The sequence below is a fragment of the Lactuca serriola genome, chromosome 1 (assembly GCF_051521515.1).
Source record: "Lactuca serriola cultivar US96UC23 chromosome 1, Lser_US96UC23_V15, whole genome shotgun sequence".
NCBI classification, from domain to species: Eukaryota; Viridiplantae; Streptophyta; class Magnoliopsida; order Asterales; family Asteraceae; genus Lactuca; species Lactuca serriola.
In genome coordinates, this window is record NC_136408.1 from 246,129,802 (window position 1) to 246,154,609 (window position 24,808).

At 38.2% G+C, this 24,808-nt stretch overlaps 1 non-coding gene across 1 annotated transcript; it reads right to left on the reverse strand.

The window, feature by feature from the left end:
• Positions 1-24,015: 24,015 nt before the first annotated feature.
• LOC145080698 (small nucleolar RNA R71) lies at positions 24,016-24,122 on the reverse strand. The gene has a single exon (XR_013695288.1). It is a non-coding gene; the product is annotated as a small nucleolar RNA R71 (small nucleolar RNA).
• Between the last annotated feature and the right edge of the window lie 686 nt (positions 24,123-24,808).

The window sequence follows — 24,808 nt, forward strand, 5'->3', positions numbered from 1 at the left end:
ATGGAATGGAAGTCTCATATTCAAAGTACATTGCTTTGAACATCCTTCTTGCATTAAGGTTTTCTAATCTTACATAGATTGAATAACTTCCACCTATGGAGACATTTCCATAGTCCCATTTTGACTGTCACTTCCGAACAAGAGTTACTTCTTTTCAGAACATGTCAATACGGTCCTTTCCGACAACTTACATCATACTTCCAACTTTCCCTGAGCAACCAATCTTTGGCGAACCTCAGATTTGTCCTCGACAATTGCTTAATCACTTTAGTCATATCCAGTTCCATATTTTTCCCTCCTCAATGCCTTAAGCATTTGGAAAATTTAGAAAAGATGAATATTATAGCACATGCAATCGATCCTATATTCGAAGCATATGGGACACGATTCATGATGTTTGACATAAAGACATAATACTAGACAAGTCTTTTGCTACAATATTTTTTATTTGCCATGTTTTCAAAATTTAACTATGAAGAGGGATGCCGTAATCATAATCAAATTTTGAAAACGCAATATATATAGAATTTCTTCAAGTTGAACCATTCCAACATAAAATTCATATATATATATATATATATATATATATATATATATATATATATATATATATATATATATATATATATTCTTGACTAAAGATGATTAAAATCTAAGCTTTAGAATTGAAACGAAGTATAATTTCCTCTCCCTTAATTATAGCAAAACAACTTTTCAACCCCTGCAACTTCACGAATTGAAACTTTGTTTTCTATAATTAACATTGCTAACTTGCAACACTAAACGTAATAATCATGCTCCCACTAACATGATGATTATCAGCATAACACTTATGCTCCCACTAGCTCTGACATATTTCCAGAAATCGGCTGGACTTCTGAAATTTAGATTCATACACCCTTTCTTAGATAGCTCACATGTGTGTCTAAACAATTTTCAAAACTATGAAAAGGGATACCGTAATCATAGTCTTAATTGTTTAGACGGTTGCCATTTCTCATAAGTCCATGTTAGTGTGCCGGTAAACCACACACGCTCCACTAACGACTTTTGAAAATGCAAATAACACAATTGATATCTACGTAAAATCCACTTAGTGAAAGTGTTTCCTCACCATCATTTTCATGAATCGGAGAGAAACCTTATGACACTCAGATTTTATAGTGTATGAGTTCCTATCCATGTGAATTTGTCAAAACCATAATCACAAGATAAGGTTAGTGACAAATTCAGCCTTACGTGGATTAAACTTGTTCAATCTTAGTTTCTTGTCACCTTGGTAGCACAAGGCCCACTAATGCTTCCAAGTTGAACTCTGATAACTCACATGCAAATTCAACTTATTTGAAGTAGGTACAGAAATATGAATTATGTCAACACGATAGGTTGCAAACCTTAAGTCGTGTGCTAGTGATAAATTATAGGTTTTACTCTTGATTAAATCTTGAAACTCTTTCAGGATCTTTAAGGCTCCCACTGTCCCCTTGACATATAAGTTTCCCCAGTCAAGAACCATTCCTTGACAAAACAAATATTCAAGGGACAATGCGGATTCTTATCAAGACTAACACTTCACACAATTGGTCTTAGTTGGTCTTTGTCTCATCCAAGACATCACAACTTACCAATCTCAAATGTACAAGAGTAGAAAACATTTTACTCTTACATTTGACTAGTGTCAATAAATCTTCCTTTATGTCACTCAAAGTTACAATCTTGGAGTATGACTCTAAGAATTGTTTTGGAACGAAGTATGACTCATCTTCTTGATTTTAACCAATCCAACAATTCATGACCTCTCTTCTTAGCCATAACAATGCACTAAGACATCCTTAGAGTATGAATTTGTGATATGGTTTCATAATCATTAAGATGATCATGAAATACGATACTAAAGTACTCTCCCATCCTTTCAGATTTGAGAAACTTTTATCTTTCTGCCTAATTTGATTCTTCTCATTTGTTTTGTCATACATTGTAACCTTTCCAATGTTACAGAATTATACTTAACCTTATAAGTATAATCATATTTACTAATCTTTAGTAAATCATGACAAATCAATCTTTGTGGTGGACCTTGACCAACACACACCCAGTGTACCTAATTCCTTAGTCCTTCAATTGACTCACATATACATGTGATCAAAGAATTAGTCTTAATTTTCAAAGATGAAAATTCTCATTCATCATACAATACAACTTGTATGATTCTAAGTTTCTGTCCAATTGAAACTTGGGTGATGAAAAACTTTCTTCATTCGGTAAATTCAGACACTACCACAAATGAAGGAATAAAATCCACTTTCCAATATTTCTATTACTGGAAACATATAAGCAACAATTTTCCACAGATGCCATTGTAAGGATATTTTTAAAATAAATAAAATTAAAATGCTTTTTTTCTTTTATTTTAAAACTTTGCGGAAAAACTTATCCTTACAATCCACATGAAAACCTTGTTGTCATCTATTTATAAGCAATATATTATAACTCTTAAGCAACAGTTAAAAATTCTGATTACCGAACCATGCGATCGAAACCCACTTTCGCAATCAGAATCAACATATACTTACTTTAAGCTTCCTATCTTTTCTTTGATTCTTAAAAACATCAGAATGTGACCCATTCACATTATGTAATAAGAATCTCCAAATAGGAACCTAATAGAGTTAGATAGTGGACTTTACCCGAAGTAGAGTCAAACCTCTTGATTTCATCAACCATATGACCTTTCAGGTGAATAGGGCAGCTTCGCAACCAATGCCCCTTCCTTTGGCAACAAAACACATGGACCCTTTGGTAATGGCACATGAGACTATCTCAGAATTTGCCTTTCTCTTTACTATTTGGTCAACCGAGTTGACTATAGCCGATCCCTTTCCATTGGGAAGAGAAATCCTTTTCTAGATCTCCAATGCTACCATTGTCAATGTCCATGTAGACTTGGGAAGTTGTTCTTTTAATCAAATTTTCTTTACTGGTGTTCCGAATCATTGCTGATTCCACAACACCAAGCAAAAAAGATAACATCATTAAGGGTCATGTCATAGTCTGCCTCATAGTAGTCCCAAAGAGACTCACTATGTTACTAAGAAAGTGATTGAACATCCAACTTTCACGAGACTTTGACACCTAACTCTCCCGGCTTGTCAATATGTGACTTTAACTCCAAGATGTGAGCACACATAGACTATGCTTGCCAATAGGGATTGAGTGACTTTAAACTTTTCAAGAACTTGTGGGTGAGGGAGAATAATTGGAGGAGGTGGAGGAAGTGAAGCATGATGTTGAGGGACATCATCTTCAAAAGATTTGGGAAGATCATAGTTGTCTGAACCAGACATCTATAATGGGAGAAAATCAAGTTAGTTGATTCAAAATCCTTAATATAACACCCAATATGAAATATTAAGGCTAGGACCCAACACAATATTTTATAATTTGGAAGAGGGATGCCGTAATCCAAGCTATAAAATATTTGAAGGTAGGCGAATGACGATTCACCAATTTCCACCATGAAAAATGAAATAATTTATTAGGATTTAATTGGATTTGAAATTCCTAGATCTTTTAAGATTCATTGAACTTTTCAATGGAATATTTCAATCTCGAGTGTGCCCTCTCAAATTTTGTGACTGGGATGCTGAGGATCACAAAACAAGGTGTGAATAACCATACCAATTCACTTGGTACCCTTAATATTATCACCCAATCAATGAGCCGGTTAACCACACACGCTCCATTGATCTATGACAAACATTAAGTCACCCTTTGTGATCCTTACTAGTCCAAGTTAGTGTGCCGGTTAACCACACACGCTCCACCAACGACTTGGTAAGGTACAAAGTGTGAATTCCATGGGATAGCACCAAATTCACATTTTTCCTAAAGTAACTAAGATTGGGAATTACATAAAACATTTAGTTACTTTATAATAATCATTATACTTTTAATGAGAATTTAAAGTCATTGTCCTACCCGTTCGGCTAACGACCCTCTACCAGTCAAGCAAGCGGTGGGTGAGAGTGGACACCCATTAAGTTGCCATTTTATAGGCAACAACCTTATACCCACCTTATAGATCGGCTTCGTGAATGAGGCCTACTAACGGTAAAACGACTTGTTCTTATACATATATATAATAATTAACCATTAATGTTATAAATAGTATAAGTGTTGAATTTTAACTTTTAAAACTCTAGGATGTGGAATTAAAGTTTGTGTGAGACTTTACAAGTTCCAAAACTTGAGGGCAAGTTATGGAGTCCATAAAACATTTATGGGAAAAACTCTTCAAGAAAATGTAACCTACAACTTCTTAGAAAACATTTAAAAGAAAAACTCTTCAAAACTTTTCATTTCATAACTTATGAATTAAAGGTTCATAAAATGAAGACTCTTCATTTTATGTAACTTATGTGTTTTTAATGTGTGTTAAAGAAAAGTGACCTTTGGATATCCATAACTTGAGGACAAATTATGGACTCCATTAAAACACATAAATGATCAAGAATTAATCCTAAACAATTCAGCAACTAATTCCTATCATCTTCTAAATTCATAAGAACATGAACATGAATATCAAAGTTTCAAGAATTTTATGAACACATACAAAGCATGAAATTTTGATATATGCTATTGTAAATGGATTAGAACAACCATTACACCAACTAAAATAAGTTTTAAAACATCAAAACAGTTTAGGGTAATGTTTCTAGTCCATTTCCAGCAGCAAAAGTCGAAATTCTGCATTCTGATCATTCTACTCGCCGAGTGCACGAACCTACTTGCCGAGAAAGATGAATTTTGCCTCGAACTCGGTGAGTCCCCCCATGGACTCGGCGAGTCCATCAGCCAGACAGCAACAATTTCAACCTTTTTTCACTATTTTGCATCAAGTATCAAACAAGCAAGCCTAGGCTCTGATACCACTGTTGGGTTTTGAGCAATCTAACACTTCCTAAGTGTGCATGCAACCCTAATAAACCTTGGATATATGTTTGTCTAAATACATGCAAAATAATAATTTTTCCAAGGTTTATAACCTATCTAACATGGCATGGGGTACTTTTAAACATAAAAGAATTAGATGAGATTACATACCTTTTGATGATGAGTTTGATTTCTAAGGAGTTTGAGGGCCAAGCACCAATAGTGTGAATGCCTCAAATGGAATCACAAATCACCACAAACTCTTGGAAAACTTTGAGAGAGTGTATACACACATAGAAAATCGGCCACACACACAAAACCACACTAGTGGCTATTTCATGCAACATAAGCATGCTTATATAGTGTACATGGTTAGGGTGAAACCCTAATAACCCATGACCTTTCCTTTTCCAAGGATCCATGAGTTAAAAGTTCCTTGGATCATCCATGGACTTCCATCCAAGCCTAGCCCATTAACAAATGAGTGTTAACCCACACCATATAAAACCAATAGCCCATAATCTATTTAGTCTTCCTTTTAATCTCTAAATTAATTCATAATTAATTTAAGACTAAGACTAATTAAATAACTTCATATTAATATATTATAACTTACAATATATTAATAAACATATGTGTATAACTCTCATAAAATTATCCATAAATAGTTCGGGTGAAGTGCAACCCAAATGGACCATGCCGGGTCGGGTCAATTATATACCAAATAAGTTGTGGACTTAGACACCTTATCCAACAGTTTCCCGCTTCCTAATATGATCCAGCCATCAAGGACTTCCAAAATACTCCTTACACCGGGTGAGAAAACAATTATTAAGAGAGAAAATATATTTAAAATGCATATGTTAAACATCCAGGTCGGATCTCTTCTAATCACGCAGAGGATGAAACATATGACTAACTGAAGTTTTAGAGAGACTGAGAAGAGAATGTTGCATATACTGTGTACCAGGTCAGATTATGAGTCACACAGAGGAGACAGTATATGGATAACAGATAGAAAGAATTGCATAGAGAGAAGATGCAGAGAGATAGAATTACATATGCTACAGTCCAGGTCGGATCTCTCGATCACGCAGAGGAGGCAACATATGACTAACAGACAGAAAGCAAGAAAATAACCTTCTACATACCTAGTTTATCGGAATTCCCTAGTCACCCCATCAAAACCGGAATTAAGGACAGAATCCGCACATCAAGGAAAAGTTAATCCGTAGTTCTAGATACGGGTTCTTTTATTGTGACCGGTAGATTCTCATGTATATCTCCCCGCTCAACCTATCCGAGCATCGTAATGTCAGGCTAAACGGATCTGACTAGATCAATGTTTGTCAAGTCCTTGAATTCCTTAAGTTCAACTCTCCATAGTCAAGTCCATTTAAAATCTTGAGTAAATTACACGAATGGTCCCTATAGTTTGGGGTAATTCGTGCACTTGGTCCCTAACTTATTTTTTTAACTCGGAAGGTCCCTAATGTTTGTTTTTGTTATGTGCTTGGTCCCTACTTTTTGCTTTTGTTTCGCACTTGGTCCCTGTCTTACCTAAAAAGACTATTATTTAAATAGGGAAAAATGGTGTTATAGGTTGGGTAATGCGAGGGGGTTGGGTTTGGGGGTGTGTTTATTTAAATAAGTTAAAAAATCAAGGGCAAAATAGTCTTTTTAGATGAGACAGGGACCAAGCGCGTAACAAAAACAAACAGTAGGGACCTTACGAGTTAAAAAAATAAGTTAGGGACCAAACACGCAAATTACCTCAAACCATAGGGACCATTCATGTAATTTACTCTAAAATCTTTCGTTCCTACCAGCGCATCGAGCACAGAGCGTAGACAATTCAATTTAGGTATGTTACGCAGATTCAGATTACCCGTTATCACTTGCTAATATCATTTCCCGTCACAACACCTACAAACAAAACTGTCAACAATATTTTTAATTTTCTGTATTTTTTATTGTTTTTGGATTTTTGTATTTTTTATTGTTTTTGGATTTTTAGATTTTTATTGTTTTTTGGATTTTTTTTTTATTATTTCTCCCCCTAAATTTGTGCATGGGTGAGAATGAAAATAAAAAGAAATAAGATGCGCAAACTTAAACTAACCTACCTACAAAAACAAAAATAAATTTAAAATTTAAGAAGAATTAAGAAAACTAAAAAATAAAACAGAAAAACTTAATCCTCAAAATGAATCATTTTCAGAAATCCCACAAGCACATCGAAACGAGCTTTGTTAAAAGGCTTAGTGAACAGATCCGCCACATTATTAGCAGTGGGAACCTGTTCCAGCCGGATTAGTGAACGTTCATAACAATCTCTGATGAAATGAATGTTAATATCGATATGCTTGGTTTTAGAATGTTGGACAGGATTTTGGCAATTTGAATTGTGGCCTCATTATCACAGTAAATGGGGGTTTCTATGTAATTCAAACCGTAGTCCAATAGCTGATGTTGGATCCAGATAACTTGAGAACAACATGCAGATGCAACAACGTATTCCGCCTCCGCTGTTGAGGTTGAGACAGTGTGTTGCTTCTTGCACTGCCATGACACTAGCCTGGCACCAAGATATTGACACCCTCCTGAAGTAGATTTCATGTCAAGCTCACAACCTCCATAATTACTGTCAGCAAAAGCATATAAATCAAATTCAGAATTCTTCGGATACCAAAGACCTAATTTTGGGCTGCCTTTGATATACTGAAAAATTCTTTTGACAACAATAAGATGTGAAAGTTTAGGATTAGCCTGATAACGTGCGCATTGACAAACTGCAAACATGATGTCTGGACGGCTTGCAGTAAGATACATCAACGATCCGATCATCGATCTGTAGAGAGTCTGATCTATGAAATCGCCATCAATATCTGGAGTCAGAAGAGGTCTTTCAAACATTGGCGTCGATGCAGATTTAGCGTCTTGAAACCCGAACTTCTCAAGAATATCCTCCACATACTTAGCTTTATGTAGCAGGATTCCGGTTGAATTTTTTTTGACCTGAAGCCCTAGAAACATGGTCATTTCCCCCAATGAACTCATCTCGAACCTCTTTTCATAACACGTTCGAATTCCTTGCAAAGTTGTGGACTCGTCGACCCAAAAATAATGTCGTCAACATACATTTGAACCAGAATCTGATCATTACCGACATTCTTGATAAACAAAGTTTGATCGATAGTGCCACGAGAGTATCCATGCTCGAGCAAGTGCTTTGTTAGAGTCGCATACCACGCTCGAGGAGCTTGATGTAACCCATACAATGCCTTGTCCAACTTGTAGACATGATTAGGAAACTTCGAGTCAACAAACCCAGGGGGCTGATCAACATAGATTTCTTCCTTCACCTTGCCATACAAGAAGGTTGTCTTGACGTCCATTTGGTAAACAATGAAGTTCATGTAAGAGGCATATGCAAGGAAGATACGAATAGTCTCCAAGCGAGCTACAGGAGCATAAACTTCAGTGTAATCAAGACCCTCAACTTGTCGAAACCCGCAGACCACCAATCTAGCTATATTTTGCACTATAACCCTTGAATCATCCTACTTGTTTCGATAGACCCATCGTGTGTCAAGAGACTTTTTGCCCTTTGGCAACTCAACCAACTTCCAAACCCCGAGTTTTTCAAATTGATGTAATTCTTCATGCATTGCATCTACCCAAATGGGCTCATTCATAGCCATTTCAACATTCTTGAGCTCTATTTGAGAGATAAAGCAAGAGTAAAGACAGGTATTGACATCTCCACTCTGACTTCTAGTTTTAACGTCGCCGCCCAGCTGACCAATGATGTTTTCCATCGGATGATCACGTTGAATCCTTGAGGGTATCTCTTGCCTGATATCATTAAGCGAGACAGGAAGATTGTGAATATTGACACCTCCTTCGTCTGCTGATTGAGCCGCGCTAGACGTCTCTGCTACAAACTCATTTGAAATGTTTTTAGGAAAGAGTAGTTCCATAAAGGTTGAAGTAACAGCGGAAGCATCTTTAGACATGAACTCTCTTTCTATGGGGGTGAGTGGTGTAGTTTCAGCATCAGGAGTATCATTCTGGACTGGAGATTTTTTACTATCAAGATGTACAGATGACTCCCCCTCAGGAGAAGCAGAGGAATCCCCCTTAGGCAAAGCAGAGGACTCCCCCTCAGGCTGTGAAGAGGATACCGTTGGGGGTCTGTAGACAACTTCTTCGTCTTCGTCTTCAGAAACATTCTTCGAACCAGAGACAGATCTAGATGAGCTACCCGAAAACACATTTATGGATTTGAAAAAAGATGTGTAATCAAACAACCAATCCGGACCCACTCGAGCATCTGTCTCATTTTCTTCCAACCTGTGCACGTCATAAGACTCTACAACCATTGGCTTTGGCATTAAACTTAGGCATTAAGGGGGAGTCAAATACACGGAAATGACTGACTGAAGGCTTGTGACCATATAGAATCTCATACAGGGTCTTCATCTGAGCTTTGTTGATCAACACGCGATTCTGAACGTAGCAAGCAGTGTTTATCACCTCAGCCCAAAAGAAAACTTGTAATTTGGAGTCACACATCATCGTCCTTGCAACGTCTTTTAAAGTTATGTTTCTCCTCTTAGCATCACCATTTTGTTAAGGGTAGTGGTGTTCGTTTGGATGGATCGGTTTGATCCGATCCAATCAAGTGAATCCAAATTGATTTCGGTTTTCAAAACATGGATCAGAATAGTCCAAACTAAATTCAAATCTAATCCGATCCAATCCAATTACAATTCGGTTGGATCGGTTTTTATAATTCGGTTTTCGAAAACCGAAACATTTTAAAACGACATATAATTATAATACTACCCAATTTTACACAAGAAGCGAAAACACATTATTTAGTTGTGATTTGAAATTTATAAACAATTACTAAGAAGATATATTATAGATAAATATTTTATAGATAGAAAACTTTTGAGAAAAAATGAATATTAATGTTTTTTTATCGGGTGAAATGTTTTGAACCTATTTGAAAAAATAAATTACAAAATTAATAAATAACTATAGATATATATTATAAATAAATAAATAATAAATGTTTATTCGTTTTTTTTGGACTATTCGGTTCTTATTTTATAAACCAAAACCAATCCAAAATAATAATTCGGTTTTGTTGAAAACCAATCCAAAAATCCGAATATCTGAACCAAATAGTCCAATCCAAATTGTCCAATTGGACAATTCGGTTTTATCCAAATAGTGAACAACCCTAGTTAAGGGGTGTGAGCGGAGCTGTATTGATGCATAATACCCTTCTCTGCGCAAAAATGATCGAGAACAGAATTCTTGAACTCTGTTCTGTTGTTAATATGAAGCGCCTTCGCCCGGTTGTTAGTCTGGTTCTCAATCAACACAATGAATTTCTTAATTAGATCAGCAACTCCAGATTTGTTGGATAGAAAGAAAACCTACTTAAAACGAGAGAAATCATCAATCACAACCAGACAATATGAATTTTTGTTAATACTGAGAACGTTGACTGGTCCAAACAGATCCATATGTAGCAATTGAAGCACCTGACTGATTGAGTTAACCTGTTTTGGCAGGTGTGGTTTTATGTGATGCTTACCTTAGGCACATGACACACACTTTTCAAAAGTTATAAAGTCTTTGACAGGAAAACCACGAACCATCTCATTCTTTGCAAGACGATTCCAGTTCTTGGCGTTAGCATGACCGAGTCTTCAGTGCCATAACATTGCATTTTGTTCTGAGATCTTTGAAAAGAGGCACATAACTTGTTCTAGAAGATTTCTATTAATATCAATGATGTAAGCATTCCCATCCCTTTTAGATTTTACAAGAATCCACTCTTCTAGGATGACAAATCCTGGCTTGAGATTCATGCAATCCTTATCAGTGAAATGTGTAGAATAGCCTTTGTCGCATATCTGCGACACACTCAACAAACTATGCTTCAATTCGGGAGCAAAGTTGACATTCTCGAAACTTAACACCCCATTTGTGATGGTTCCACTTTGAGTGATCTTGCCACCTTCTCCACCCGCAAAGGAAATATATCCCCAATTAAAAGATTGAATGTTATGCAGTTGGGCGATATCTCCTATCATATGCCGGGAGCAGCCGCTGTCGACGAACCAAGGTCTGACAATATTCCCCCACAACTGTCCCTGCAAAATGTGCGGGCTTATTTAGATTTGGGAACCCATGTCATTATTTTCCTGGGTTGTCTCGATGCCTTTTCAGATTTATCATTATTTAATAAATTTTCAGAGGACACAGATGATGGGTTGGAGGCTAATTTGGGCAACCATTGATAATTAGGTTTTCTAACAGTCCCGAGTGATTTTGAAATAGGATTTTTATCAGTTTTCTTGGAGCACTTGGGTTTTCTGCCAGAATTGGTTGAAGACCCATTGTTTCTTCTTGATGAAACCAACCTTGGCTTGGCCATGTTCGGTTTTGGCAAACTGCTTGGGACTTTGTTATGAATGACCTTTTTATGCTTTTGAAGAACAACCCATTTTCTACTCCGGTCGTCCTTCCTCTGAATTCGTTCTCTCCTCTTGGTGACTCAAAATGTACAAACATTCGATTAAGACAATTCCTAGCTATATGACCACCAATACCACAGTTGACTAAAATCTGTTTGTTATTATTAAAACTTGTACTGCATTTTTCAGATTTGTTTTCCATACCAACACCCTTGCTTTTCTCACATGAACATGAACAAGAATTAGGTTGTGAGACAAGTGAGGGTGCATCAGACGGAGAAACTTGTGAAACTGGTGGTTTCTCATTATTATCATCACAAACATTAGAATTGCCAACCACATCATCAAACACTTTAAAACCATTCAAAACAGTATCAGAAGGTGTAGAAACATCACAAAAAACATTGTCACTTGCAACATCAGAAAAATTAAAGTCTTTATTTAAAACTAAAACTTCAGGTTCAGACTTAGTTTTATTTTCAGAAACAGATCCTTCAACTTCGTGCTTTGACTGATTTAACGATTGATCTGCAGCATAAGTAGAAATGTTAGTGCTTTCAACATTAATAAATCCTCCCGAAGCAAAACCAGATGGTTTGCCATAAACCATGGATGGTTCATTGGCAATCTCTTCCTTGGACAAGGGTTGAAACTGATATGAATGATTGAAAGGAGGAGGCACTTGATTATACCCTAGACCCTTTGACTGATTATGTTTAAATTGCATGTAGTGGTCTATCATATTGGCAACTACCTCACTTGATACATCAAATTTTCGAAAATCAAAATCAGTAGTTTCAAAATTGCCCTTTAATGTTTCAATTTCAGCCACTAAATCAGCGTTCTGTCTCTTTATGTAGTCATAATTTTCACATTTATTACTATAGTCTTCCTGAAATCTCCTAAAGTCTTTTATTTTAGATTCTAACTGGGCCTTAAGAGGTTTTTGTCCTTTTCTAAGTTGGTAACCCTCATACCTAAGGTCCTCTACTTCTCTATGAAGTGTTTCAATTTCCTCATGGAGAATTTTAACATAATCAATACAAGCTTGAGAGCATGAAGGTAAACTTACCTCATTTTTGTTTGGTTCAGGAGAAGAAGAGACCATCAACACAAACTACAGCTCCATCATTTGATCTTCAGCTGCTACAATCTCAGCGGGAGCATCATCACCAACCTGAGCCAAATGAGCATTTTCAGGTCCTGATATGTTCAGGGCCTGCATTTGATCCTCCCAGTCAAATGACTGAGCAACCATGGCCTTCTCACTGTTGACCTGAGCACCGCTTCGATTGTTCCCTACTGCAACCATTGTCCGGTCATTATTCAATCTTCTAGCCAGCTGCGGGCACTCACGAGCAAAATGCCCTGGCTCGTGGCAGTTGAAACAACGCAGCTTTCCCTTGCTGAATCATACCTTCTTGTCAGCACTCATCCCCCATTTGTTCTTCCTGGTCTTCTTTGCAAACTGTTTCGCCCTGAAAACTGCCATGACAATTTGGCATGTGATATCCGTTTCTTCTACGTATTCAGGGTGAATTTGATCAAGATCAGCAAATGACAATTGAGGTGGAAGATCTCCAGCTACAAGTGCATTGTAGCAGTTAACAAGCCCTATAGCAAGAGCAATATTTTCATCACCCTCCTTTCCATTTGATGAGGAAGCCACATTAGATGGAGAGATGAGGAAGCCACATTATATGGAGAAGCAACTTGAGTAGCCACGAATGATTGGTTCTGAGAGAATGGCATGGCTGATGCAGCAGGAAGTGAAGTAGCTGATGGAGATGAAAGAGACTGAATCTGAGCTTGCTGAGTAGAAAAGGGTTAACCTGCAGAAGGAAAGGTGAAAGATGAAAGAGCAATGTTAGAAGAGATCCCAAGGTTTGCAGCTGAGTATGAATTCACATGATTTATCTCCCGCTGTTTGTCATCAATATCACAGGCCTTGATGACTGCCATCACTTCAAAAAGAGAGAGATGGCTTAGATCCTTAGTTTTCTTGATAACATCTACATTCTTTTAGATAAGGTGTCTAAGTCCATAACTATTTCTAGTATGTACTTGACCCAACCCGGCATGGTCCATTTTGGTTGCATGGCACCATGCAATTGGATATACTAAATGAGAGAAATAACACTTGTGGTTATTAATATATTATAAGTTCTAATATATTAATAATATTATTTAATTAGTTTGATCAAGAATTAATTTTAGAATTAATTAAGTGATCAAAAGATAACTAATTAAATATATGGGTTGATTGTGTAAATCATCCAAAACTTATATAGTGGGCTAAGAGGCTCCATGGATAACCAAGTTGGGTTAAACCCATTGGATGCTCCATGGAGGCTCCATGGGAGTTACAAACCCATGGGTCATGGAAATGAAGAGTCATGACACATTAGGGTTTACATGGTGTAACCCTAGATGTATCAACAGTATATAAAGCTCATGTGTTCTCCCAAAAATCGGTTAGACAAGAAACAAGAGGACTAGAGCCGATTTTTAGAGTGTTATACTTTCTCTCTAAGTTTACTCCATAGCATTTGGTGTTGTGTGAAGCATTTGAGGCATCACACTTGGGGTGCTAGGCTCACAACGTTTCAAGGAACATTTACAACAACAAGGTATGTAGTTCTATCTATTATTTAAGTTAAAATTATTCCCCATGTATGCTAGATAGGATCATAGCCTTGGAAATCAACTTTGCATGATAATTAGACAAACATAGATCCAAGGTTATTAGGGTTGCATGTACACTTAGGAAGTGTTAGAATGCTCAAAACCCATCACATTCATGTCCCACGACTTTGGGAGAGCATTCAATAGCTTCTTGTTTGTTTCAGAAATGGTGTAAAAAATCCCAGCTATAGTCATCTCAGTGGTGAGAGTTGTGAATCATTAAAGTTGCGCCTCCAGGGTCTCACCAGGAATGTAATCGAACATGTTGAACCTTTGACGCAGCATGTCCTGGCGACTATCCTTCATATCTTCATTCCCTTCATATACTTTAATTAGGGCTTCCCACAAAGCCTTTGCTGAAGTATACTCCCTAAAACCTTGAGTATACTCCCTAAGATAGGGCCATGGTTAGAGTGGCCAAAGCCCTTCTTGCTCTTCAACCTTCTCAAAGTCCTCATCAGTGTAATTCTCAATTTTCTTGTCGACCACTTGCCCTACAATAGTGGTGGTTATTCTGAAAGGATCTTTTATGATGCTTCTCCAAATTTTGAAGTCCTTCATTTTGATGTACTTCTCAATCTTGTACTTCCATTCAGGGAAACCTTTAGCGGACAGCAGTCTTGGAATTCGAGTGGTTGTGCCCATTACAGAATCCAGCTCGTGGTGGTGTGTTTGACTTTGTGAATCCATTTAATATTAAATAGGAATTAGATTATTTAAAAAAAATAAATTTAGTTTCCGGACAAACAATAGTTCACGGTCATGGAGCTGTTTACGTCCGTAAAATCTATTCACGGTCGGGAGTTTACGGTCGTAAAGAGTTTGTGGTTTAAGTTTACAGTTTAAGAGTCCAATTTTCCGGTTGTTGAAGAATCCTTATTCACGGCCTAAGAACCAAGCTTACAGTTCAAGAACAGACAGGAGTTTGCGGCCATAATCTGTGTTTACGACCGTAAGCTCTGGCCGTAATCTCCCAGAAGTTCAAGAAAATGTAATTTTTGAGTTAATCTTGAAAGCCTATCGCAGCAGAAACCAACTTCAATCATAAACAGTGAAGAATATGTTCAAAAACTCGATTGTATATCGCTTTGACACCGGTCTCACTCTGATACCAATTGTAAGGTTCTGAAACGGATCTTACCAATGATCATTAATAATAAAGAACAAAGTAGAAACAAGAATCTAAACAAGCTTGCACACGCTTCTATTAGCAAAAACGTCTGGTACAACTTGTGGAATAGCAGTTGAAACTCTGTGGCATCAACAACCATTAAATGACCTAGCACACCTTTATATATAATGGACCTGGGTCGGCCTTGGGTTTACGGCCGTAAACAGGCTTACGGTCGTAAACTCATAGCTGGTCGTAAACAACACAAAAGCTACCAAAATTGCATATTGACTCAAAAGAACCTATTACAAATGTAATCCTAGACCAAACCATTAACTGGACCTTTCAGGAGAAGCTAGAGATCCTTATGAACGGACCATGATGGATCCATATGAACGTTAGTATATAGTTAGGATCCCACAAACTAAGAATGTGTGACTCTGCCTTATTTTCCTGTCCCTAGGCTAAATAGTGATTAGGAAAGAACCCTACGGTCAATTATCTTTTGGAAACACTAAGTAGGTACGGTTAGGTCACATCCCTCTATAGTGAAAAAACCTGGCATAATTCGGATTACGAATTCCCTTGCCGTATAGCAGCACCTTTGTGTCATCAGAACACCTAACAAGCAGAAACAAGATAGACCCAATGGTAACAACGAAAACGAAACTAGAAATGATAAGAACATGAACATTAGAACACCTAACAAGTAGGAACAAAATAGACCCAATGGTTACAACGAAAATAAAACTAGCAACAATAAGAACATGAACGTAGAACACCCTGTTATTCCTTAGCAACCAATTCTCCCAAAATCGATGAACACTTGTTGTAACAAGGAGCCCAATGTCATCAGTTGACACATATAGGCTTGATTCTCACCTTACAAACCCCAAGCACTACAAATAGACTTTCTTTCTACTCAACCAAATAACAAAACTCATCCAGCCGGTAACGACAAATCCCTAGCAACCAGACACCTAAGTTCTGGTGTAAGAAATACCACGCCCCTCCCTAGCCCAATAAAGATTGAAAATAAAGAAACAAAAGGCATCAAGGGAATCTGAAAGGCTTCCAACCTTCCTCCAAAGGTTCCTAAAATCCCTTTGGAAACCACAACCATGTGCTAAGCGGAGATAGAATCACCCCGACTCCTGGAACCACCCCAATAACCAAACACCTGATACCACTTAGCACGGTCACAAGAATAAATAGTGTCTGATCACAAGATCGCATAATATATAAAGGAAACATCAGACCCAGTCCCTAATCACAGAAAGCACCTATCTAACTCATAAGGGAGAAAGACGAAATTACCGTAAGCACCACTGACTATGAGTAAGCCAAACAAACCCATCCTCAAGGATCGATACTCCCTTCCCCGAATCAAAGATTCGTTCAACCACCAGCAAAGAACTGGCAGAGGCCGACCTACCATTAGCTTGGGAAAAACCCTAGGGAGAAAACTCCCAAGATAATCTAAGACTCATAAAGTCAACTACATCACACTCAAACTCAACCTTGGTGACCATAGTACCAACTCTTAAGACCCATAAAACTCTACTTCTAGGACACCAGGATCCAAATCCCTAAAAGACCATTCAAAAGTCTTCGCCGAGAAAAGCCTGATAACCCATAGCCTCCGATTAACCTAAGAGCTCAGTTTAGACATTTTACATTCCATATATTCAACACTCATAAGTGTCAGACCACCGAAGCCCTAGAAATCCCACTTGACAAGATTGAGGTAAACAAGAATCCGCACCCTAGAGAGCAACGTGTGTAATGGAAATTGACAAAGTTTGGGATACCCACCTGCCTCTACTCAACTACTCATATAAGAACAACTACCACTCGAACATAGGAGTTGCATCCTTCGAGGCCCTGCGTGGCCGGTAGTGCAAATCGTCCTTTGTTCGGCTGAGGTGAGAGACACCCAATTGACAAGAGGAAAAGCATCCAATAACACACTCCCTAGACCCAATATTATTCAAGAAACCACAAAAAGGATAGTTAAAACCTGAACACGACCCTAAACATCGTAGAGTCGACAATAGAGCTATACAGATAGCAGGTTAAAGCCTTTGAATCCTAAGTAAGGGATAAGAGTATTATGAACGATCTTCCCTCGGGGAAGGATGACATGATTTGAAAGGAAAGGTAAACTTAATCCCCGATGCACCAGACCATTCGACATCCTCACACGGATCGGTCTGGTAGCCTACGAACTCCATCTACCCTCCAAGCTTAGTGACGTACACCCGATGTTCCATGTGTCGAACCTAGGAAGTGTCAATCAGACAAAACCCTCCCAGTTCCATTAGACAAGATTAAAGTAAGCTAGAAGCCCCCCCCCCCCCCCCAATAGTTGATCAGTCTATCGAGACTATGGAAAGAAAAGTTAAGCACACAAAAACAAAGCCGCATCCCGATGGTGAAGGTTCAAGGGAATGCTAGGCGTGAGACGGTATTCACTTGGGAGCGTAAAGACCAAATGAATCAAACGTACCTTCACCTATTCCCACATTCATAACCCTATCTTTTGAAAGAATTTCAGGACGAAATTCCCTCTAACGAGGGGATGATATCACAACTAGCCTTTTTGGGCTAGGAAATTTCATCCTTAAGTAAGCAAGGACTATTATGAGACTTATGATAACACATCTAAGTGTACAATATGAGTTCCTAATGAGCCATGTAGTGTTAGATTGCAAATCTCTCCAAGTATGTGAAATATCTCCAAGTATATCGAATCCCTCTTAAATCTCTCCAAGTATGTCAAATCTCTCCTAAATCTCTCCAAGTATGTGAAATCTCTCCCAAATCTCTCCAAGTATGTGAAATCTCTCCCAAATCTCTCCAAGTATATCAAATCTCTCCCAAATCTCTCCAAGAATGTGAAATCTCTCCCAAATCTCTCCAAGTATGTGAAATCTCTCCCAAATCTCTCCAAGTATGTGAAATCTCTCCCAAATCTCTCCAAGTATATGAAAGCTCTCCAAGTATATCGAATCTCTCCTAAATCTCTCTAAGAATGTGAAATCTCTCCCAAATCTCTCCAAGGATGTGAAATCTCTCCCAAATCTCTCCAAGTATATCAAATCTCTCCCAAATCTCTCCAAGTATGTGAAATCTCTCCTAAATCTCTCCACGTATCTCAAATCTCTCTCAAATCTCCCTAGGTACCTTACTTAGTCGAAAACACCTCAAAACCGAAAGAGAAAACCCAATGGGACTCTCTTGGTCCGGAACCCTCTTGGTCCTGAACCTCTTGGCCGGAACCTTCTTGGTCCGGAATGCGTTATAAGGAACTAAGAGGAATCACAGCTTTGGAATGAGCCTCTCATCCGAACCCTTAGTTTGCTTCGGAACCACCTTGTTCGGACCCTTCGGTTCTGCTCCGGAAGATGTGGGGCGGTTTGGACCTCCAAGCTGAACCGGATGGCTTTGCTCTTGACCTCGGATCCAAGAATGACTCCGGACCTCGCCTGTTGACTCCAGAACTCCCTTGCTGTAACGACGTAAATTTTTGAAACAATTTTTCATTTTAATAACATGATTTCATTCATAAGAAATTCTCAAACAATTGTTTCACATATTATCCAACTAAAACACATCCCAAGATCTCAATACATAAAAACTCCAGAAGTGTGTACTAATCATGCCGACGCCTTTCCGCGATCCTCACTGGTAACTGAAACACATAACACATAACACGGTAAGCACAAATGCTTAGTGAGTTCCCCAAAATACCACATACAACACATATTAGCCACTCTAGGCTATAACTCTGTATGACCCTCTAGTCAATGTCTCTCAGTGGGACCCTCCAGTCCCATATCTCTGTGGACCCTCTGGTCCTAACTCTGTAAACTCTGAATCATACATAGCACAAATCACATAGAAATCACATCATACAAAAAGCATACAAGATACTCTGTCACATAACTCTAATTACCACTCTTTGGTAAAGTATAGTGAGAAGACTCACCTCGGGTAACTCGGTAAATCTCGAACTCGGAAATACTGGTCTAGCCTCCGCCTAATCACATAGAACAATTACTCTAATCAATACGACTCTCAAAGGCTAGGCTAAATCCCTTTCTACAATCCCACAGAAGGGTAAAAGACCATTTTACCCCTCCTTGACCCAAAAGTCCAAATGTTGACTAAAACCCTAAAAGTCAACGAAAGTCAACAGGGGCAGTACGTGGCGCGTACCAGCTCTTGTATGCGGGGCGTACTCCGGCGATCCAGAATCGGGGTCTCAGACCCTTACGCTGTGTGTACTGAGATTTACGCCCAATGTAAGTCTCAGTTTCATGCATTCATGGATTTTTGGTCTCAAATGGTTAAAACATTAACTCAAACTCTAGATCTGTTTTTTCTAAGGTCACTTAACCCATAAAGTTGAAACCTTTAAGCCTTTGCATGGCTATCAAGGTCACCAAACACTACAAACACCTTTCCTTTTTCCTCATTAAGCCAAATCTCATGCATGACTTAATATTCACGTCCAGGATTGGATTTTTATGAACCTACAACACATATCACTCTGAAATATGGCTGATCTAGGCTTATGGAGTCCATTTGCTCCTAAAGTCTCCACCTTGGGACTAAAAATCGTAAAAATTGGTCCAAGAAGCACAAATAAAAAATGACAAGGAAAGCTTTGAGCTTTTTTACCTCAGAAAGAAGCTCCAACCTCTGTAGAACTCGGATCTACTCTTGTCCACCAACTTCTAGCTCCTATAATGGCCTCCTCTTCTCCTTCACCACCTTGAAATGTCACTTTCAAGCTTAAGAACACACACACAAGCTATGAACGAAAGGTAGCTCTCTTTTAGGGTTTTCACTCTCTAAAATGGTGGCTAAGGATAAGGTCATAACATTCCTTTTATAGTGCACAAGACTCATTTAGGATTTTGAGCCTGGGCCTGCTACTCAGCGTAGCTTAAGGTAAGCCCAGCGTACCGGGTGGAGTCCGCGTCCATTGTAAGCGCATGAGTATGCACAGCGTACTCTATATTATGCCTAGCGTACTCAATGACACAATTCCTTTAGGGGCTAAACATGACAACTTGGAAAGGAAAAAGGGGTTAAATAGATATACCTGGATTCCTGGATGTTACACTTGCTACCCACTTCGGACCCTCGCAGCCCTAACCCTCCCTTCTGGAATTTGAGAAATAGCTCCAGAATTCTAAGAGGAGCTTCGGAATTCATGTTGTGGCTCTGGATTTCACCTTTTGACTCCGGATTTTGGACTATTTCAGACTTTTTCTCCATTTTGGGGTATTTTGACGTCGGGAATTCCCCCAAACTCGTATTTTTCCTAATTTAAACCCCTTAAACCTCTTTCTTATGCCAATTTTGATTATTTAAATCACATTTACATAAAATAATATTTAAGGATTTCAAAAGATATTATTTTTAAACCGTGAGAGGTGAATAAGACAAATGCCTTTGACCTTTTGATACAACATTTCAACAAGTTCCAAGGTATTCACGATTAAATAAGTAATATCCTCCAGACTTCCAAGCACACATAAAATAAACTCCCCTCCCTTTATTCAAAAGAAGAGTGTAAGTCCCCAAAATTGCTTGTGTATCAATCAGATCCAATTGATGGTGCGGCATCCCAATCAATTGGATGACGTCAGATCAATATAGAAGAGAATGAGAAGAAGAATTAAGATGAATCTAATGTATTGATGATATGATTGATGCTCCTTACAATAGATTCTCTCTCACACACACTTCTTCTCTCTAACTTTCTCTCTCTTCTCTAGCCTTCTAGCCTCTTTCTTCACCGTACACTCACATGCACTCCTCTATTAATATGGGCCTCCAGCCATACACATGTGTACAGCCGCACACCCTGTGTACGACCGTACATAGGGTGTGCGGCCGTACACACGTGTACGGCCGTACACACAAACCGCAAACACATACAACATTACATAAAATATATATTTTCCTAGAAAAGCAAAGTATAAACCATATTTTTGACCCAACAATCTCCCCCTTGGTTTATAACTTTCTTTTCTAATTGACCCAACAAGCTCCCCCCTAAAAATTAGCTGGCATTTTCTTGTTAATCTTCATTGGGAGCTTGGCTTCAGCATTAATCTTTGATTTCTTCACAGCTTCAAGATGAACTTGATGAATCTTCATGAATGACTTCATCTCGAGCGGTTGGGCTTTTCTTCAAGATTTCACTCTGAACGCACATTGGGTGAGGAGGCTTGATGTACAGATTCTTGAAAGACAGCGCTTCAGCTTGAGAATATACAGAGAGAACAAATCTTCTGGATCACTTCAGCAGGTACAAAGATAACAACAGATTGATTCAGGAGGTTTCAATGCAATCTGTGACATAATCTTCAAGTACAACTTCACCATGCTTCTGGGGTTGACATATTGAATGTCGAAAGAATAATCTTTGATATGTGCATATTTAGTTCATATTAAGTATAGATTTTTATTCATTTATTAGCTAAATTATTGCATTTTATGGACAAAAGGTACTTAAAAGTGTTTGAATTATATTTTCAGTCCAAAAATGAAGCTCGGAAGCAGAAGGAAGCAGGAGAAGCGGTTGAGAGATCAAGAATGGAACAAAGAAGAAAACCACCAAAAATAATACCTACTCGGCGAGTCCGATCGAAGAATCGAGAAGATAATGACTCGGGATCCCAGAGACTTATCACAATACGGGGAATGAGAGATGGACTCGATGAGTCGCCACCTGACTCGACGAGTCGATTCGTATATATAGAGATAACTCTTCAGAACGATAGAGGAGAATTCTGGAATGATTCAGAAGTGTTTAGCTGCGATTGAGAAGGCAGAAAAACCCTAGAAGACGACGAGAGAAGCTAGAATTCAATCCCGAAGAAGAATTGAGGCAAAATTTCATCATTCCACTTATTCTTTTGTTTTATCATTATGGTTAAACAATTTGACTCTGTTCGTTTGCTGCTATTTACTTCAATTATGAGCTAAAACCTTTAGACTTCTGTTTGGGGATACAAAGTTGACAATATAGTTTGATTGATTGGTAGGATTAATTCTAAGTTGGTGAATTTTTGTTATTTTAGCTTGCTAAAGAACCTTGTGTGTGAATAATAATTAATTTTCTGTTAATAGGAAGATAATTGATTAGCATGAACATCTATTGATTATTAACCACATATGCTATGTGATCACTATGTCATATGTCTAGGATTAATGAATATGAAACTAGAATTAATAAGAAAATTGAGTAAATTCATATGCAAGCTTGTGTGATGACCATCAACAAGAAGTTAATTAAAAGATTAAATTAGTTAACTATTGCAAGTCTAAATTAACCCGAATAATTAATCTAGTAAATCTAATTAAATTAGACAACTGGCCACTATTTAAGTTAGTTTATTTGCTAAGGATTAGTGTAGTGAATGCGAATCTAATCACTTGAATCGGTAACCAACGAAAGAATTAATCCATTGCACCATTACCTTGAAATCAACCATAGAATCAACTAAGTTGAACTAAACAGAAGTTCCCTTCCATTTATTGAATCTAGTTAGTATTTTGTTTTCTAGTTTTTAAGTAAGTAATAGTTAGTAAGTTTCTAGTCTTGTAAAACTAGATAAAACCCGTACTTATTAATTAACTTAGATAAAATTAGTTTTTAATTTTAATTTGTTGTTCCCTGTGATCGATACCCTGCTTATTTAACTATACCACAATTGATAGCTTCACTGTCTTTTGTGTGTTATTTGATAATTAAAAGTAGGTTTAAAACTAAGTGAGTTTGCACACATCAAGTTTTTGGCGCCGTTGCCGGGGAACGGTTCTAAAAATTAACATTAAATTCTAATATAATCGATCCTTTGTGTGGGATTTATCTCACACAAAGTTATTTAAGAAGCAATTCAGTAATTAGAATTAGTTTTAATAAAATTCCGTTTTTAGAGTAACTAGAAAAAAAAAATTTGTTTTTGCCTTGAACTCGCCGTGTGCACTCGTGCCGACTCGACGAGTACATCGCTATTTCAGTTTTAATATTTTATTTTATTTTATTTTTGTTCCTTTTACGCGTTTTTCTGTTTTGTTTACAGTTGTTTCATGACCCGAGGATCTGATACACCTCTGGTCCCCCCTCTTGAAGACCCGGAATCCGCACTAAGGAAGAGCAAAGGCAAAGCCGTTGGAGAATCCGCTTCTTCAAAGAACTCGCCACTCAAAAACCTCAAGCCCGTTTTCAGCAAGAAGAGGAGCAGCAAATCCGGAGCATCCAGTGCCTCTTTGACTATTAAAGACCCAATTTAAGAAGATATCGAATACGAGACCGAGGAAGAAGAAGAACCCACATTCGAGCACGACTCCGATTTTGAAGACGATTTAGTCATCACTATGGCTAATATCGATGAAGTCCCCATGGGGGAATGGAAGAAGAGGATGCGCGATGACACCGGCCCGGGACTTGTGCAGCCCGCAATTCCCACACCCGCCACTTTCGAACTAAAAGGCCATATTCTCGCTCAACTCAAGGAGATTCCTTTTTATGGGAAGGATCACGAAGACGCCTACAAGCACTTGGACGAAGTGAATGATGTGGCCGACTACTTCAATGTACCGAATGTCCCTCACGAGACCCAGCTTCTTCGCATGCTCCCAGTCACGTTCAAAGGAGCTGCAAAGGATTGGCTAAAGTCACTTCCTCCCGGATCAGTCACCACATGGGCCAAGATGAAAGAGGAGTTCATAGATCACTTTTGTCCACCCTCCAAAATAGCCAAGCTAAAGAAAGAAATTGCCAACTTCGAGCAACAGCCCGGAGAATATCTATATGAAGCATGGGAAAGGTACAAGAGTTTTCTTAGAAATTGCCCACATCACGACCTTAATAGCCAACAAGAGGTCTCCATTTTCTACGATGGAGTCAATGTCACCACAAGGCAATTACTCGATTCTCAAGGTCCGCTCACGAAGAAGGCGCCCCCGGTAATCAAGGAGCTAATTGAAGAATTCTCTAAGCACTCTAGAGAATACCACAATCCAAGAAACGAAGTAAGTCGGGGAGTGGTGAACGCGGCAAATGATAGCATAGCAGCGGTGATAGCTAAGCTTGATAGTCTTGATAGAAGAATGACAAAAATGGATCAAACAATCCATGCTATGAGGGTGGGATGTGAAAATTGTAGAGGGCCCCATCTAACAAAGGATTGTGATTTGGATGAGAATGGAAATAAGAAAGCTCAAGCCTTCTATTCAAGTGGCGATCGATATGACGAAAATTGGCGAAAACCTAAGAAGGAATGGCTCCCATACGAAGAGTATAAGAAGGCTAAGGAGGAAAAATACAAGCAGAAGGAGAGGGGACTATATCAAAGAGAAGAACCGGTAGAAAAGAAAGCTGATTTGGAAGAAATGTTCACTAGATTCATAGCCGCGTTCGAAAAGAGACACAATGATCACGAGGTTGCAATACATGAGACCAGAAACATGCTAAGGAATCAGCAGGCATCCATCCTCAACATTGAGAAACAATTGGGACAGCTTGCACACAAGGTGAACGAAAGAAGACCAG